Genomic DNA, 17332 nt, shown 5'->3' with positions numbered 1-17332 from the left:
ATGGAACTCTTCAGTTGCTGAACTGACTGACACATGCTTTACCACAGCAGTGTAAGAGGCCATCTGATACACCTGGGGACCACCTGATATCACCAATGGGTCCCTGGATCACTGAATTCAACTAGTAGTCGCCACTTCTGAAAAGAGTTATCAATTCAAAAGGAATCTTTGTGTTTGCATATTTAAAGCCAAGATAATTACTGGTAGTGTCTGCATAACAAATGTAATTTCAATTAGACTGTTTTTCTCAATTAAAAACTATTGCTTGTGTGTAATGAGTATTCCTGTTTTTTTAAGTGCATTTTTAATGTTTTTATTCTAAGAACATTAAGAGCATTGAACAAAAGATTGTCCGATTACTGTATAATGGTAACAAATATGCCAAGTCTTTCATTTCTGTGGGAACAAGTGGGGGCCAGTGGAGCAGGGCTGTGAAGGCTGATTGTTGCAGAGATCTTCAACACCAGACTAGAAGGGACAACATTTACAGTTGTACGGTTATAGAAGAGTAGGTTTTTTAAAATTTAATTTTCAAGAAAAGTTGCAAGAGGTTATCCAAACACTTCTTCGTGGCTTAATATCCGTAACATTTGATAATGCTGTATTTCTTGTGTTGAAATGTAATAGCATAATGTTGAGACTTCTACCCATATTTAGGCTACTGAATAAAATTAAAAACAGTATGACCTTCTGATAGCATATAAAAAGATTGATTGTGCAAGAAAAACATTTGCCATGGTACATAGGATCATTTTACCATTCTCAGGCAGATTTGAGAATTATGCAATTGAATGGAAAAATCAAACCAGAGATCTTTCCTTCCTGTGCAAACTGGTTTCCATGGCTTTCATAGTCTGGCAGTTGGGGCTGCCGTTGTTGTTGATTACAAGACATTTGCTTTTGTTGTTGGTTTTTGATGGCATCGTGTCTGAAACAGCTTAGGAAAAGTGAATATTCATATGTGTTCTCCCCATCTGACATCGTATCACCACTCTCAGGTCTCTCCATAGTGTTGCTTCTTTGTATCTGGAGAGAAGCAATTTTTTAAAAATCACTTGTTAAAATGGATCTTGGATGTTTGTTTCCTGTTTTCTAAAAGCAGGTTGGCTATTTTGCCCTTGAGCCTTAAGAAATGTGGCTGATTGGCTGTTTGTTATTTTTAAGTAATATATGGCATGTATCCAAGTAAGCATTCCAATGACCTCGACAGTAAAATGTGATTCTTGGCTGCAAGGTCTGTTGGGGGATGGCAGGCTGCCAGCCACTCATACATCATTTACAGGTGGCTGTTTCTGACAGGCCAGTGTTAGTTATTGTAAATGAGTGACAGTCCCTATAACTCACCTGTAAGCCCCACTCCACTGGCCCAAAGCATCCAAGATCCCTGACCTCTTTAGCACACGTGCTTGTGTATCTTGAAGACCCCCACACCCATACCCTCACATGCACGCTGCTGCCTGCACAGGCTCATCAGTACGTGGAGCTACCTTGTATGTGATTGACGATAATTAGGTTTCAGCTGCCTTCTGATGCAGAAATACACACCATTACTGCATGGCCAATTCAGCTCCTGCAATCTTGCCTCTGAAAGGGTATTGATTCACTCTTTCACATTTTTAAAAGGTCATGGCAATAATTCCATCTGAACTGTGCTAAGTGAAAATAGTTTGTAGAAATAATATGGTTGCTTCTTAGTACCATTGTAATTGAAAACCACAATGACTTGTTTTTTTAGTATACTTTAATTACATATGTCACTTTGCTCCATCTTACCCTGATGAAGTGTTTGTAAAGTTATAACCAGGCGACCCTTTCTGTTAATGCTTTCTGACTTCTTGGCCAAGAAGACTTTTTTGTTTTCCTACCGTGTAAGGTGAAGCCTAACCAAACACTTGGGTCACACTGCCTTATTAGTTTATGAATTGAAAAGAGAAGACATGAACCTTTTCCTGGGGTCTGTCATCTGCCTGCCTGTTTTAATAAGATTAGAATATATTGGCTTTGGTGAACAGGATGCTAAATTTGCTTACTTTCTGAAAAATTGTATTGTAAACAGCGTCTTCTGGGTTGGCTGAAAAATATCCTCAATCGTTATCAGAACATAATAAAATGAGTTTGTTATGAGAACACATAGCTCCTGTAGTGTAACCACCCTAGCAAGTGACAGGAACCTATGAATGATATAGCATAAATTGCCAGAATACTCAGACCGCAGTTTGAGGCTTTTTCCTACATCTTCAGTGTTTCTGAGGTGAAGGAGTTTTAAAGTGCTTGAATTGCATGTTTTGGGAAAGTGGGTGATGAGATTTTATGCTCTGAGCCACCCCGTATCTCTCTCCCAGTTAGAGGGGGTAAAGTATCAGCTGTTTCTAGTCTCAGAAATGAGCCAGTCATTGTACTTGCAAACTAAGGGGCATATTCTCATTGAGAGCATGGGGATTTACGCACATAATTACCATTAATGCTAATGGCATTTATGTCTGTACAGCCCCACACATCAAGATGAGAATATATTTCCACGTCTTCACGCTGTGAAAGTCCATTTAATATCATTCATTTTACAACTTATTTTTAAAGATGATGTCCATATTCTGTCATGGCATACATATGCCTAGTTAAAAGTAAATGTGGGAAATATTGGGAAGAGATGTGATAGCTAAACTTGTTCATGTAGATGAAATATTGCTGAACTCAGATCCATTCATACTCTTTAAACACAACGCTCTATTCGGCTTTGAAACTGCTGGCACACTTTTCATACTGCTATAAATTTGTCAGCCTAATGGGACATTTTGTAGATGTTTTCCTTTTTAAGTGCTTTAACAGGAGTAGGTATTCCATTGATCCAAAAATCCAGCTCAGTGTTTCATTTCTTAGAGATGAGAATCATACATTTAATGTCTTAGCAGAAATTAAGTGGTGGATGGTACCCTTCATCTCTTCAAGGAAAGAAAATGTGCTCCCCACCGAACTCTGTTCTCATCTGGCCTCTGGGAACATCTCGAGAGTGGGGCATGGTTTGCAGTTGGAAACATCAGTGGTCATCAGAATCTGAGGCTGTTCCCTCTCTTCATTGATTATGTAGTTGTCTTTATGCATCAGGCCCAGTAGCCTATTGAAAGGTGTCTTCATGTCTATGCTGGCCAAGCAAATTCAGATCCAGGTCTTGATTTATCTTTCCAAGGACTTTGGCCATTAAAAGAAAATAGTGGATCTATCCCGACTGTCCAGTCTCTGAAGCCCTGATCTTTTGAGCAAAACGAAGGCAAAGGGGCTATGCATTTATTTATTTTATTTTATTTTTTTGAGATGGAGTTTTTCTCTTGTTACCCAGGCTGGAGTGCAATGGCACAATCTTGGCTCACCGCAACCTCCGCCTCCCAGGTTCAAACGATTCTCCTGCCTCAGCCTCCCGAGTAGCTGGGATTACAGGCATGCACCACCACGCTCAGCTAATTTTGTATTTTTAGTAGAGACAGGGTTTCTCCATGTTGGTCAGGCTGGTCTCGAACTCCCGATCTCAGGTGATCCGCCCACCTCGGCCTCCCAAAGTGCTGGGATTACAGGTGTGAGCCACCGCGCCCAGCTGGGGGGTTCTGCATTTAAAGCACAGACATAAGAAGGGGACAGGAGTGCTGAGGTCTTTCCTGAGGGCACCCTTCAGGTCTCCTCCATAGGTATACACAGTCTCCTCTTGGGGAAAGAGAAGAGCTTTACATCTCAGAAGGCTAAATGAACTAAAGATGCCCAATAGTGCCCAGCTGGGTGACCTCAGGGAGGCCACTGGACCTCTCTGAGCCTGTTTTCTCACTGATAAAATTGAGCAGAATGAATACTGAGTGTGTTACCTGATTAAAACTTTATAACCAGTGCCATGTTGTGTTTGGCTTTTATAAGTATTGGAATTACGGTGAATTATAATGAATGACCAGAAGGAAATACTGGTTTCCAAGGGTTTAAGCAGATGGGGAGGAGAGACTGCTTTAACACAACACATTTGTAGTGCAGATAAGATATAGTCTCACAGCCTAATTCCCATGCCCACCCCGCATCCTGATACATGATTACATTGCATTCAACTTGGTGACTTGTCTGTTAGCAGCTTGGCTGCGGAAGCTGCTGTCAGTGGTGTTGACATTAAATTCCATGGGGCAGAAGGCAGTGGGCCCTTTGGGATGGAAACTGTCCCAACTGTACCATCTTTCCTGGCATGACCAAACTGGCAGGCAGGGATTGCTTTACCTTTCTTGCCCGATCACCAACATTCTCTGGGCTTTTTCCTCTTAAGCTCACCATTTTCAAAATCGTGTTGATCACGTAATTCTTTTTAGCCCAAAGGCATTGCCCTCCAGATTTCCCTGATTCTAGTAGTATGTTGTTTTTACCCAGTGCCCTAGATGCTTGTTTTGTAAGTTCATGGCTCCACATATAGTACAGGTGTTTTGTAAAAGACCATTACTTCATTTTAATAATGTGAGTTATCTTATTCTCATTTTTAGAAGTAGGGCTACTCTAGCATTAATTCAACAATAATATGCATCAGCATTGGGCAAGGACTTGGGGATAGAGTTGAATGAAACACTTCCCATGACTTCTAGGTCTAAAATAGTTAACACTCGTATAATGTTTAACAATTTCAAAGGACTTCTATCCACATTTTCTCATGTGCTTTCCACAATAATTTGGCAAGGGAAGCAGAGCAGATGATATTATTTCCATTTCAGAGAAAAACTAGGCAATTGTTCAGACTCCCATGGGTTAGCAGTGTTGAGTGCCACCTCAAATTCTTCTGGCCACAGACCTCTTGCTCCTACCTCTCCACCATGTGCCTACCCAGAGCCATAGCCAAGACAAAGTATTCTTAGTAAACCCTTCCCAATGTGTTCTGCTTCTGAGATGCATCTAATACTGTGAGAGACTAAAACGGTGGTGAGTGGAGGAGCTGGTTAAGGTGTTTAACCCAAGTCTCCCTATGCCATGCCTGTTGGATTGGTGCCTCCTTTGGGTGATGAGGCAAGGGCGGCCCGTCCACTGCCTGAAGTTTCTAATCCAGTTGTATACTTTCTTGAACTTACATCATTGAAAAATATCAAGGTCAGAACATGATTGAAGAACCTTTTTCCTCTCTTTTAAGTTACCACGTTTATATGATATTGTTTTGCACTGAAGAAGGTTCTCTTAAAAATGAGGTTGAGATCCCTAAAGAAATTGCTTCAATCAGCAGCAGGGCTTAATGACTGTTAATGGGAAGTGGAGATAGGATAGTAAGTGTTACTTTGATTAATAAGAGAACTGCAGAGAATTTAAATTGTGCCACTGATGGATTATTTTCTTCAAGCTTGATAAGCACTTCTCATTTGTTCTTAAATTTGGTCAATACTGTTAAAGGCAGCAAAATGAAGTATAATTAATTCTATTACTGCTACTCAGACCAAGTGTTACTAAGAAACAGATTATGATGCCAACAACAGTGGGAGTCACAGTGCTGACAGTTTGATTCTTTGAATACCTGTCATTGCTTATTAGCCTGAAAGAATGAACAAAATAATTGTGTATTCTGATTTTGAGATACCTAAAACCATTTTTTTCCATCTGTGTGTGTTCCACTGACCATAGTACAGGAAATATCAGTAAGATGATCAACTGACACTAAAATTATCCTGTATTGGAAGTATAGAGAGTAAATAAAAGATTGAGCTAATATATCAGTTAAAACATTAAGAGCTGATGCTCATTTTGAATTAATCACTAAGAAAATGGGATATTGATTTGATGTTGAATGGCTGTTGAAAGCTTTACATATTTCCTCTTTTCCAAAGATTCTGCCCCATATTAATAGGCCATGCTTTTCTTTACTTTTCCTATTAAATTTATTCAGAACTGTTGATATGCAGATGACATTTAGAGCAAAGATACTTTATTTTAGTAGACAATTTTATTTGCTATGAATGCTAATGCCTAGGACACTAGACAGACCCTTTCCCTTGTTTTCTGCAAACGGCAGGATGCATCAATATTTTCAGAATAGGCTTTTTTTCTTGACCCCTTTAAAATCTATCCCTATCTATTTATTTAAGAGCTACAAATCACTCTATAAGTTATGCTAAAAGTCATGGCTGAATGTGGGCTGATACATACAAGGTCTTACCTACTAGTTTTTAGCTTCTTAATTCAGTGACTCTTAGCTTGGCAGTTCATACTCTGAGTCATCTCTACGTAATTCAAGGAGTGCTTGCATGCCTTAAAATGAAAGAGATTAATTCCACTTTATTTTTTGAAAGAAAATATGCAATACATCAGTTCTGTTTCACAGAAACCACTAAATAACAGCAGGATTTTACAACTTCAGAAAAACTGGGCCTCACACTGAACATGTGTCCTTCTGTTCACTGTTTCTAATTCCAAGTGTTGGCGTTTATTCCAAGTGTATAAAGTTACTAGGTGAGTAATCTAGGGTTAATATAAAATCTAAGTATGGTTGGTTAGTAGTGCAGTTATAAAGTTTCTCTGAAGTTCTAATTCCATTAATAAAAAATGTAAACCTTACCTGTTATGAATTGAGAACCAATTCTTTTGCCCAGATGTCCCATAAACATAATTTCCGAAGATGGGAAAATTATAGGAAAAACACTTCAGACCAGAATGTGAAAGTCAAGCCATGCTAGAAGAGCTTGTCTGCAGAGCATGTCTTTGGAGACAGAATCCAGGGTATGAGAAGGCGTCCTGAGCCATCAGACTGCCAGTAGCCCTAGTTCTGGGGGTACTTCTGCTACTGCACAGCGCATAACAACCTTGGGCCAGCCTCTTGATCCCCGTGAGACTAAGTTTCCTCCTCTGTAAGGTTAAGGGTTGGCGCAACTGATCTCCCAGGTTCTTTCACCCCTAAAAACACTGGTCTTTGAGTAAAGCTCGTGCATAAGATATTCAGATGATCCTTTTAAAGCTGTTTGCTCAAAACGATGTGGTCTGTGGTCTGTATAGACACTAGAAAGGCCTGCTATGCTTCAAGCTCGTGTTCTCCCAGTGTGGATAATAATTCGTTCTTCAGATGTTAAGTGGCCCCCACCACATACCAGGCCTGTGCTCCATGCAGGACATGAGGAACCCAGGCTTGTTTCTGCCCTCAGGGAGCTTCCTCACTGAGGGTGGGGGAGGCAAATGACAAGTGCACACACCAGCATGTAACAGAAAAGATTCCTTCAGATAAGTCCACTGAAGAAATGCAAGCCAAGAAATGTGATCAAATATGGTCAGAGAAGGGCTCTCTGGCGATGGAAAACTGAGAGAGAAAAAACTAACCAGCAGAGGCAGGTGAGGGGAAATGGAAAGGGTAATTCAGCCTTCCTTTCCTGAGTGCAGAAAGAAGCATGACATGCATCTGCATTGTCTTAACACCTGGTCAGTTTTTCTTTCTTTCTTTCTTTCTTTTTTTTTTTTTTTGAGACAGAGTTTTGCTCTTGTCACCCAGGCTGGAGTTGCAGTGGCACGATCTCGGCTCACTGCAACCTCCGCCTATCGGGTTCAAGCGATTTTCCTGCCTCAGCCTCCTGAGTAACTGGCATTACAGGCACCTGCTACCACACCCGACTAATTTTTGGTTTTTTTAGTAGAGATGGGGTTTCACCATGTTGGCCATGCTGGTCTTGAACTCCTGACTTCAGGTGATCCATCCACCTCGGCTTCTTAAAGTGCTGGGATTACAGGCATGAGCCACCGCGCCTGGCCCAGTTTTTCTTTTCTATTAAATATACTTGAAATGTGCTCCTGCTAATTCAAGAAAAACCAAGCCGAGAAATGATTGTTTCCATTGCTTTTAATCCAGTCATTCCCAGCCATAGCAATTCGAGTCATTTTGACTTTGGTTTTCCAGATTACTGCAGACGATTCAAGTTTTAAAAACTTCAACTTGGATTCTTTCCATTCATACTGTATCTCTGTGTTTGCCCAGAGAATTTGGTACAACGTATGACTTTAGAATTACTGTATAATGCTCAGAGGTGTGAAATGCCATTTCGAGTAATGCCTTTCTTCAGTTAATATAGATAAATATTGATGGCAGGCAGCAGTAAAACAAGTCATTAAATTCTTCAGTGCAAGTGTGTCCCACATATTGCTGCAAGCTACAGAAATCACACCAGACTCCAAGAAAACCACTGCCTGTGATTACAGAGCACTTATATTTCCAGCTTTCGCATTCCAGATAGGAATATAAGGGAGTTTGGATGAGTCACGGGGACCAAGAACCAATGTAAAGAGACAGGGAATGGGGCTTAGATTGCCCTGCTGGTCTATTCTATCCACTGTTCTTTTCTCATCCACCCTAATGAATTCCTGGATGAGCCAGAAACCTTTGAAAAATGGCTATCAGCTACAAATGGGAGGTCTGATGCTCTGAAAACAAAGAAACTTTAAACTGGTAACCCTATAAAACCAGCTGAAGATTTGGAGGAGGAATAAACCCCTTCCTCTGCTGCTGTTTTGATGATTTGACATCCGCGGCTGTCGTGGTGATGCAGAATTTGCTTGGGTTTCACAGAAGCATCGGGGTGCTTATAGGGCCAGATAACATGTTTGCTGTCTGAGTCTTCGGACGAAAAATGAAAGGAACCATTTCCTCATTTGATAATGCCACCCTCAAGGATTCCAGCCTGGTATAGATTGTGAAGCTCCACAGCATGGTGAATGCTTTCTTCAAGGTGTTTTTAATGGGCCCTGGGTTGTCAAAGACGCCACTCATAATGAGGCCGAGAGTCCCGCATGCGGAGAGAGCTCTGTAATGAGGGAGGAGGACGATTTGTTACAGTTATGTGGTTACTTGGCCATAATATCTTTTTGAGGCTTATTAAATCATATAAAATTTCAATTCACACTGTAATATTCTATAAAAGATGGAGCGCACACAAGTAATAAGTATGACAACATTTCTTTCTTTATGAATCGTCCTGTTGATTGCGTTAACACTGTCACATCCAGCGGCAGGGTTATTTATGTCGGGACAGTAATTTTCCATCTCCAACTTAATTTTGTAAAAGTTAATTACAAATTAGAATAAAATAAATGCAGTTATGGAAGGCAAGGAAGTGCTGAAATAGATGTTATTGGGGAAAATATTTACGCAGGCTGCTGCTCGTGGAGATCATTGTGCTGTACCTGGTGGCTGGCAGGGCACCCCGCACCACCCATTTGTTGGGTAAAGAGAAGCTCTTGGCTTTCTCTACCAGCAAATGAACTGTTCTTGGAAGAACATAGGGTCTCAGCTGTCATCCTAGTGAAACTCCTCCCTTTCCTAGTCTGGCCATTGGGCCCAGACAGGTCACAAAACTTGCCACAGTCACCAGCAAGATCATTACAGCACAAGGATAAGAATTCAGGGCTCTTGACACTAGGTCAGTCAACTTTCACTTCACTTAAATGTGGATGTATTTTTGTTTCTGCCTTAAAAGTGCGGGGAGAGGAGGCTTAAAGGAGGAGGAAAGTTTCTCCAAATTTCCTCTCAAGACAACCGTGCCTGGGGAGATGGAAAATCGAAATACACGTATCCCTTAGGTGGGGACCTTCTCAGATGAATTCCTCTTCCGTCTTGCCACTGCCATTGGTAGCAGCGAAGTTTCTTGGACAGAATTCCTGCCAAAGCAACCTGGCAGAAGGGTGGGTTACACCGCGGCAGGCTTCACTCCAGCCAGCCCTGACCCCAGAGAGAAAGAAGCACCAAAGAGGAGAACCAAAGCAGAAGTGGTAAGCGCTCCGGGCCCCTGGATAGGAAACCCCGGCCCTTCATTTACTTCCCCAGTCGTTTCTCCAGTGTCCAGTTCACTTTCCCCTGGGTCTCACTCAAGTGTGTCTGTGCCTGCTCAATGACACCTGCTTACTTTCCTCCACATCCACTTCGCTCTTTCCAATCAAATGTGCTCTCTTTTTTCCTTCCCGTCCTCACCGTCACACTTGACCCATTCTGGGGGTCTTTTGAAGTATCATGATTGACTCACTAGGTGAAAGACTTTTATATTTCGTTTTTAACAGAGCAAAAGTGACTCTAAATTTGTTAATATTCTTTAGGTTACATAGGACAAATTACAGATAAGTGAATCAGTAATGAAATTTGTAATGAGAATTTTTCAAGTATGAAATGTTGGCGCAAGGAAAGTTAATTGCGGGATTTTACAGCCATTATAGTTTATATCATAAATGCAAAAATGACTAGGGCCATTTAATTACAGTAGGAACACACTAAATTTTTATGGAGTGCCATTTTGTTAAAGAGATACTCGGAGCATTAAGAGCCAATACCTCCTAACAGTGGGTCCAGGTAGCTTTCGAAACATCAAATAAATATGCTATTGCTACAAAATTGTTCCTTAGATACTATAATTGACACAATGACTAATGAGATGGGTTTATTCTCACAGCTTCACGCACTCAATTTACAGTGTCTGAAAGTTATTTTTTTCTGCCATCCATAGACCTGGAAGGAACTAGAAAAATCCCTCTTGGAAAACACTATCTCTGCTGCTTCTCTAATTAACCTTCAAAAATGCATTTTGAAATATAGAAGTTGGTGCCTGGCATAGAAATTGGATTGTCTCAGAAAAAAAAAGACCCAAGTGCTAATTTGTTCCTTATTAAATATCTGCCATGTCAAAATTACAGGCAGTTAATGTTTTGGAGCCTTTCAACAGGGCTCAGGGACAGCTCTTCTTGCAGGCGACGCTTAGTAGAGCAGTTGTGGGTACCAGTTCTCCCAGGAATTAGTGCCCAGGCTGCCTCTTCACACCCCCACCTCCCATCCAGCCTGGGTTCTGTGGGCATCAAGCCCCCTTTTCTCTGGGGGAAGGAGGCTGTCTAAGGGGACAGACATGGGATTCTGTGCCTCCCCATCATTGTGAGCTTGGGGGATGCATCCCCTCCTTACCTTCTTACCCCAGGCCTTAGGAGTGCCCAGAATGGAAAGATTTCATGGGGATTAGCGTTGTATTCACTCAGGACCCCTGAGAATATTTCAGATTATTCTGGAAACCAAGGGTGTCATCCCCACCTTCCATTATTCAGTGAAGTCCTGGGGAGGAGACTCTTCTAAACAGTATTCCTTTCCCCATCAAAAACAACTGAAGGACATGTGTGGTCCCCGTGTTTAACCAACGGAGCTGAAATTCAAGTACTCTTGATTTGGGAAAACCTGCATTCAAACCCTGCTTGATCATACGGTAACTGTGAACTTTGAGCTTCTGTGTCTGAGTAGGAAAAAACACAATGATTTTTCTTCTTCCCTCACACCACAACGATCCACACAGAAGACTTCTCGACCAAACGTGGAGATTTCTCCCCACCAACAAGCAATCAGTTCTGCAGCAGACACCAGCTGAGGGGGCTCCAAATCAGTTCTGGCACGACACACCTGGAGACCACAGAAGACCCCCACTGAGACCAAGGGCTCAGTCCCACAAGACTCACCTCACTCCCAGTGCTGATCCCCAGGCCCCAGGTTCTCACTTGTGCTTCTGACTGACCGGCCATAAGTTGGGGATCCCATGATCCCTTCCTTGGGTTTGATTAATTTGCTAGAGTGGCTCATGGAACTCAGGGAGACACTTATATTGACCGGTTTATCATATAGAACAGTAGGAAAGATACAGGTGAAGACGCATAGGAGAAGGCATGTGAGGGGCACAGAGCTCCCAGCCCTCCCTGGTGCGCCACCCTCCACATCTCCACATGCTCAGCCATCCCGAAGCTCATCCTCTCCCATCCCGTTTGGCCTTTACGGAGACATCACTGGACAGGCATGATGGAGGCACGGACAACCATGCGGAAAGGTGATTGGACACAAAGGGTACCATCCAGCAGTAACAGACGGAGTGGGGAACCCAGCAGGGCCTGTCTGTCCAGATCCTTCTTGGCCTGTCTGTGTGGCTTTCCTTCCCCAGGGATGGGGTGGACCCCTTCTAAAATGGGGGTCTTATGACCTACGGTCAGGCAAGGTAGGTCAGAAATTTTCTTTAGGGTCAGCTCCAAGAAAGAAAGGTGGGGGAATATTCCTGCCTTGGGGAGAAAAAGGAGGGCAGGAGAAGGTCAGAGAGAAAGGTTCCATTTTCTGAGGCCTAAAGCACCCAACATGATAACAAAAGGGCTATGGGCCAGGAACCATGGACAAAACCATGTATTCTATTAATATTTCTATACCTATGTCTATACCTAGCTATATATACACACAGTATATATACACATACACTCATACACATCACACACATGCATACAACCCACATTCACACACATCACACACTCACATACACATCACAGACACACCACACACACACACAGCACACACATACACTCACACATCACACACACACTGCACACACCACATACAAAACACACATACACTCACACATCACATGCACACACACATACACATCATGCACATTCATATACACCACACACACACCACACACATACACTCGCACACCACATACATATCATCCACCGCACACATCCACCACACACACAACACACACACACACATAGACATACACTCACATACACATCACACATTGCACTCACACACATACACCGCACACACACATACACATACGTATACACACATATGTGTGCCCACACTTGGAGTGAATCCCTGGCATTGTGAGGCATGCTCCCCAAACCCTTCATTAATTCCCCAAATTGCAATATTAACAATGGAAACATGGCCATATAAAGTCACAGTGTCCTCATCTGAAAAATGAGAAAGTAATCATGATACGTATTTCACAAAGTCATTGTGAGAATCTGATAATTTAGTGAAGAGTTTGTAAATATAAAAGCAGGATAGCACATGTCCATACCAGCGTTATTCACAGTAGGCAAGGGATGGAGACTGCTGCAGTGTCCACCCACCGATGAATGAATATGCAACATGTGACATGTACAGGTGCTCCTCGGTACCCACAGGGAATTGGTTCCAAGAATTCCCACAGACACCAAAATCTGTGGATATGAAATGTTGTACCATTTGCATGTAACCTATGTACATCCTCCCAAATACTTTAAATCATCTCTATATTACTTATAATGCCTCATACAATGTAAATGCTATGTAAACAATTGTTATATGGTATTGTTTAGGGAATAATAACAAGAAAAAAGTCTGCACATGTTCAGCACAGATGCAATTTATATGTGTGTATATATATGTAAATATATATTTTTTATATATTTATATATATATATATTTTTTTTTTTTTTTGAGACAGAGTCTTGCTGTGTCACCCAGGCTGGAGTGCAGTGGCACAATCTCAGCTCACTGCAACCTCTGCCTGCCGGATTCAAGCAATTCTCATGCCTCAGCCTCCCGAGTAGGTGGAACTACAGGTGTGCACCACCACGACTGGCTAATTTTTGTATTTTTAGTAGAGATGGGGTTTCACCATGTTGACCAGGCTAGTCTCCTGACCTCAAGTGATCCACTCGCCTCAGCCTTCCAAAGTGCTGGGCTTACAGGCGTGAGCCACTGTGCCCAGCCTTTTTAATATTTTTGATCTGCATTTGGTTAAATCCATGGATACAGAACCCACAGATATCCAGAGGCTGACTGTACCTACAATGGAATATGATTCAGCCTTCAGAAGGAGGGAATTTGAACCCATGCTACACCATGGATGACCTTGAAGACATTATACTAAGTGAAATAAGCCACTCACAAAAGGACAAATACTGCATGACTCCATGTACACGACATCCTGCAGTAGTTAAATTCATAAAGGCAGAAAGTAGAATAGCGATTGGCAGGGGCTGTGGGAGGGAGGAATGGGGAGTTGTTTAATGGGGACAGAGTTTCAGTTTTTCATGTTAGAAGTGTTCTGGGGATGGATGGTGGTGATGGTTGCACAACAATATGAATGTACCTAATGCTGCTGACTGTACTTAACAGTGGTTAAGATGGCAAACTTGATGTTATGTGTATTTTACCACAATTAAAAATAATTTTTATAAAGCACAGGATACCAGGGGTTCCTAATCTGGAGTTTGTGCACCTAGAATGAACTCACCTGGGTTCATGAATTTCCTAAAATTGCATGAAAAAACATGTTTGAGATATTTCTTCTCCTTAATAGTATCTACATGAAAAACTGTCCAGAAAATAACTTACCTTTTCATCATTCATTCATAGGAATAATTGAACTGTATCCTAGCTCATGATTTATACCCATTTCACTCAGATTCTGGCTGTGGAAACAACACAAATGAGAATCAACAGTACTTAGGGAACAACTGGGTACTGGATGGGACGGTGCAGAGCGGTGAGAGAGGGGCAGGAGGCAGCTATCTTAACCAGCCCAGGAGAGTGGGGAGATGACAGGACCGGGAACAGAAAATATATCTACTGTACATTGCATACATGGAACTTGTAGATGTAGCATTCGTGGTGGCCTTGACTATTTGGGGTGACCTCAAATGTCACAGCATGGGTCCTTTTTTAAAGTGGAAAACAATGCCTTCCTAACACTCTTGGGAGGTTGAAACAAGCTATGGCGTGCAGAGCACTACGTGCATGTGACCTGTGGTGCCGGCAGGCCGCTGGGCAGCCCGTGTCCCTGCTGCGGATGGGTCTGTAGACGGCCCTCAAAAGCCATGTTTCCACTGTCACTATTGCGATTTGGGGAATTAATGAAGGTCTTGGGAAGCATGCCTCACGACGCCAAGGACTCACTCCAAGCGCGAACACACACGTGTGTGTGTGTGTGTGTGTGTGTGTATGTGAATATGTATGTTTGTGTGGTGTATGAGTGTGGTGTGTGTATATGCATGCAATGTGGTGTGTATGTGTGTGGTGTGTGTGGGGTTTGAATATGCTTCTATGTGTGTGTATGTTTTGTGCGATGTGTGTGGTGGGTGCATATGTGTGATATGTATGTGTTGTGTGTGTGATATGTATGTGTGTGTATGTATGTGTGTGGTGTATACTTGTGTGTGGTGTGTATTTGGTGTGTGTATATGTGTGTGGTGTGTGTATATGTGTGTATGTGTATGTGTGTAGTGTGTGTATATGTGTGTATGTGTTTGTATGTGTGGTGTGTATATATGTGTGTATGTATGTGTGGCGGGTGTGTGTGTGCTTGTGTATGAAGCGTGTGTGGCAGGTGTGTGTGTTTGTGTATGATATGTGCATGTGGTGTGTCTGTGTATGACGTGTGTGGTCTGTGTGTGTCTGTGTGTATAATGTGCGTGTGTGTCTGTTTGTGGTGGGTGTGTGTGGGTGTGTGCTTATGTCTGTGTGTGTCTGTGTTTGTGGTGTGTGTGTGTGGGGGGTGTACGTGCACATGTGTGTTTGTGTCAGCCAGCCCTGGCTCGCACAGGCAGAGCAGACCACCACCTCCACAGTGTGACCTGAGGAGCAGTGGCCCTCAAACACCTTTCCCACCATGTGTCACGACACTGCCAACTCCTCCATTAATTTCTCTGAATCAAGGCAGTGATTCCATTTCCTAGGAACTCTCTCAATTACATTTCAAATACCCCTGTATCCATTTGCTAGGGCTGCCATAACAAAATACCACGGACCAGGGCCTTAAACAACAGGCATTTATTGTCTTACAGTTCTGGAGGCTGGAAGTCCAAGATCAAGGCGTAGGCAGGGTTGGCTTCCCCGAGGCCCCTCTCCCTGGCTTGCAGGTAGCCACCTTGTCTCTGTGTCCTCATGTGCCTTGTCTCTGAGTGTGCACATCTCTGGTGGCTCTTCCTCTTCTTAAAAGGACACCAGTCAGATTGGGTTAGGGCCCATCCACAGGACCCCATTTTAACTTAATCACTTATTCACAGGTCCTATCCAGAGTTAGATTCTGAGGCGCTGAGGGTTAGGGAAGCAGCATAGAAATTTTGGGGAAAAGCAATTCAGCCCATAGCAGCCCTGAGAGAGGTAACACACTAGACTGCTTTGGGGTCACAGGAATGACATTTGCGGCTCCCTTGCTGCACATCTGCTGCTTGAGGGTGGGTCTTTACGGGATAGTGGGGCTTTTGATAGATGGCCGACCTGGGGCAGGGCAATTCCGGAGCAGAGGGCTCTGACTCCCTGTGAAGGAAGGACCCTGGCTGGAGGATCCCCACCTATGCTCCAAGGAAAGGTGGTAGCCCTGGGCCTATGAGGGGACCATCACGATGTGGGAATGGGATGCAGGGAGTGGAGCTGAAAGCCCACCAGAGACAAACCCGACTAACTACCCTTCAGTTTTGCCCAAGCCGCTGTTCACTTCAACTCATCCATTCATGGAAGTAACTTTCCTGCCAAGCTCTCTTTCTCTGGTGATGGTGGAGATTCTATACACTTTCTTCATGGTCTCTCAGCTAGCGGCAGCTTCTGGGCCCACCTTGCTTCACTCCCCATCCATACCCAGCAGGGGCTTCCTAAGGAACTGTATTAGTCGGTTCTCACACTGCTATAAGGACATACCTATGATTGGGTAATTTATAAAGAAAAAGATTTAATTGACTCACAGTTCCGCAGGGCTGGGGAGGCGTCAGGAAACTTATAATCATGGCAGAAGGAGAAGAAAACACTTCCTTTGCGACGTGGCAGCAGCGAGAAGTGCAGAGGGAAGGAGGGGAAAACCTCTATAAAACCATCAGATCTCGTGAGAACTCACTTGCTATCACGAGAACAGCATGGGGGTAACCGCCCCCATGATTCAACTACCTCCCTCCGGGTCCCTCCCAGGACACATAGGGCTAATGGGAACTGCAATTCAACATGAGATTTGAGTGGGGACACAGCCAAACCGTATCAGGAACTTATGTGATTAAGCAGTACATTTGAAGAGGAAATGGTTGAGCCGTTGTTATAAGATGCTTCCCAGAGCTTTGCGGTGTCCAGCATTCTGACATCAACGTAGGGTTTCTATCAAGTAGTTGGGCTGTCAGTCTACCACCAGCAAATAAACCTGATCCTCTAAAGGCTGATAGAAAGAAACATCCCATAAGGGGTAGCTCTTCCCTTTACATTACCACCTACCTCAACAATGAGGTCAGCGGGATACAGCAGAAATTGCACTGGGCTGGAAACCGAGATCCTACTGCTGATTTTGTCTCCAAGTGACTTTGTGACCTCATATAAGTCATTTAACCTTCGTGGGCCTCTTTCCTCGTGAAGGAAATGATGAAAGTGAGTGTTGGAACAATCTGTGATAGGAAATGATGAAAGTGAGTGTTGGAACAATCTGTGATACTCAGTGGCAGGAAAGCTCACCCAGAAGGCTGAAATCTGCATACATAAATAACTCGAAAACAAAGCCATGCTTGGTCCTTTTTTATTTAGTTCAATCAACATATCTCATCTAATGTTAAAAGA

The 17332-nt window shown here is 43.0% G+C and overlaps 1 long non-coding RNA gene across 2 annotated transcripts; it reads right to left on the bottom strand.

Moving 5' to 3' along the window:
• Positions 1 to 7798: 7798 nt before the first annotated feature.
• Positions 7799 to 17062, bottom strand: LOC134758906 (uncharacterized). 2 transcript variants are annotated; one of them, XR_010134623.1, is made up of 4 exons: positions 16997 to 17062; positions 15584 to 16438; positions 14138 to 14214; positions 7799 to 8771 (listed from the first exon to the last, which is right to left on the bottom strand). It is a non-coding gene; the product is annotated as an uncharacterized lncRNA (long non-coding RNA). The 2 variants fall into 2 exon arrangements; XR_010134622.1 differs by having other exon boundaries at positions 14138 to 14210.
• Between the last annotated feature and the right edge of the window lie 270 nt (positions 17063 to 17332).

This window comes from Gorilla gorilla, chromosome 6, assembly GCF_029281585.2.
Source record: "Gorilla gorilla gorilla isolate KB3781 chromosome 6, NHGRI_mGorGor1-v2.1_pri, whole genome shotgun sequence".
Classification (NCBI taxonomy): Eukaryota; Metazoa; Chordata; class Mammalia; order Primates; family Hominidae; genus Gorilla; species Gorilla gorilla.
Note: the sequence above shows the minus strand (reverse complement) of the source record. Positions and strands in the feature narration are given on the sequence as shown.